A 2,594-nucleotide genomic window follows, 5' to 3' on the forward strand; every position below is an offset into this window, starting at 1 on the left:
GGTGAATAAATATTACATAAAATTATTGAGACAGCAAAGAAGTCGCTTTGGCACAAGAAAATAAATGTCCAGAAAGGTCCTCCTGGAGGTAAAATGTTCAGAATATATTCTCCCACTCCCTTTATGTATCTCCGTATAAGTATATAGCAAAGGTCAGACATATATATACATTGGGACTTATAGAAAGCAGGGAGTGCACCAAGGTGTGTGATCAGTGACCTCATACATGAGAATCAAAAAGTAACGTATGTATGGCTTTGGGTCAGATATCTAGATATAGGCTGGAGGGGTTAGAGAGAATTTATCATGTAGGAAATGAAAGTAGAAGTATGGAGTACGTGGGATTGAGTACGTAGGTCTTAGTTTGAGAATGCCTTAAAATGTGCCTCCAAAAAGTTTTAAAATGCTTAAACTTTTTTTTATTTTAAATATTTTATTGACACATATAACTGTAGTAGAGCCGCAGTTGCCTTTTTAGTCTTCTATGACGGGGGGTGGAGAAATGTTGGGTCATCTGGGTCAACAGTTTTATGACTGATCATCAGTGGTGATCCATTTTGTTTTGGTTCATCTCCAGTGAGTTGAGAAGGAGACATCTCCTTTCTGTAACTAACTCCCTTTTTTGGGGTGAGACTATTCAAGAACAGATATGTTGACGTTGAGGATCAGGACCACAAACTATTGTGATGAGTAGGATTTCTAGATGTTGTCCACCTAAAAATTTGAGACTTGGGAATTCAAAGTTGATTTTAAAGAGTTGTTCAACATTTTTTTTTATTACGAGCCGATGGCAGTCTTAAAATACCAGAACAGATACTCACCTACTGGACCCTGCCGTTTCTCTGCATTACTGTGCATGTTCCCCACCAGTCTCCTTGCTTCTTCTTCCTCTGGCGGAGGACATCACATGTGGCCACTGATTGGCTGCAAATGTTCAACCTCGAAAAGAGAGAAAAAGACTAGATTTTCCAGGTCAGATGGATTGTCAGCGCTGCAGTTAATCAGTGGATGCAGAGTTCACGTGATGTCACCCGCCAACCATGGACTAATTTTTAAGAGAATACCTTCATCTAGAACCTTCATCTATTAACCAAAGTGAAAAGAGGCTAAAAAGAGAGTCTCGCTTGATAAGAAATTGATCAGGTCATAATGTTATTTCTATACAACTTCCAATGAAATTATACTTGTTCCTCAGTCTAAACAGTATTTTTCTAAGCTTCTGGTCACATCTATGTCGTAGTTTCCTTTATAAACCAAATATCTATTTTATTAAGTAGAGACCAGGAATGAGCAGCTAGTAGTAGGTGAATCCTTTCCAACTTTTCCTCTTGGCTCAACATAACCCAAGATAAATGATGCAAAATGACCAATTTTTCAAAATATTTTTTTTTTAATACTCTGTATTTTTTTTGTTTATGCTATACGCGACCATATGTGGCCTTAAAGGGATATTCAGCATTGTAAAACCATGGCTGTATCCTTCTTAAAAAACAGCACCACACTGGTTTAGAGGACGTGTCTGGCATTGCAGGTCAGCCATATTTACTTTATAGCGCTAAACTACTTCTGAGAGAAAGCAGCTGTTTTTTATGTATAATTACTTTCAACAGGTTTTGAGGATGACCAGGAAAGCTTGGAGGGCAGACATAGGGCCCACTGCTGCCACCTTCATCAGTTCCCAATGGTATAACATGTTTCTATTGTAATATTGGTATTTTGAACCCTCCTTTATATGGTGGAATTTACCATCCAATTATTTTGTATTTTATTATAAGTAATCAATGGTAAAAATATCCATGTGCTCAAAGAAAACAAGAGAAATGCGTCAGCTTCCTGCTCTCTAACCACCATTGACCGCCCTAACTGTAAATAAATGGATGGCTTACATGGAAACAGAAATGATGAATGTGGTGACAGGTCAAAATGGGGAAAATCAATGGCGAAAACAAGAAACAGTGACGTCCAGAACAACAATATACCATGGTGTGCTAAAAAATGGCTTTGCATTAGGATGATAGATATATATGAATAGATAGATAGATAGATAATAGATAGACAGACAGATAATAGATAGATAGATAATAGATAGATAATATATAGATGATAGATAATAGATAGATGATAGATAGATAGATAGATAGATAGATAGATACAGTAGTGTTCAAAATAATAGCAGTGGGTTCAAAAACATGAGTTAAGCACAAAATCTTTATACTAGTTTTTATTTCCAGCATTGGGAACACTGCTCACTGTTTTCTAATTCAAAACATGAAGAGGATGTACATCATTTTTAACTACTTTACAGAAAATAACAAAAAATGAACATTGGGCCGTTCTAAAAAATAGCAGTGTCTGCATTTGTCTTTACAACAATATGCCGCTCTCTTTTTTTGAGGATTTAACATTCCTGGGAATCACTAACCTAATATTTAGTTGTATACCCAGTTTTTTTTTAGAACTGCTTCACATCGATGTTGCATAGAGTCAACCAGCTTCTGGCACCTGTCAGCTGTTATTCCAGCCCAGTATGCTTTGACTACATCCCACAATTTTTTGGCATTTGTTGGTTTTGCCTCAGAAATGGCATTTTTGAT

Source organism: Phyllobates terribilis, unplaced genomic scaffold (assembly GCF_046119375.1).
Source record: "Phyllobates terribilis strain yellow unplaced genomic scaffold, ASM4611937v1 Scaffold_7__3_contigs__length_470593459, whole genome shotgun sequence".
Classification (NCBI taxonomy): domain Eukaryota; kingdom Metazoa; phylum Chordata; class Amphibia; order Anura; family Dendrobatidae; genus Phyllobates; species Phyllobates terribilis.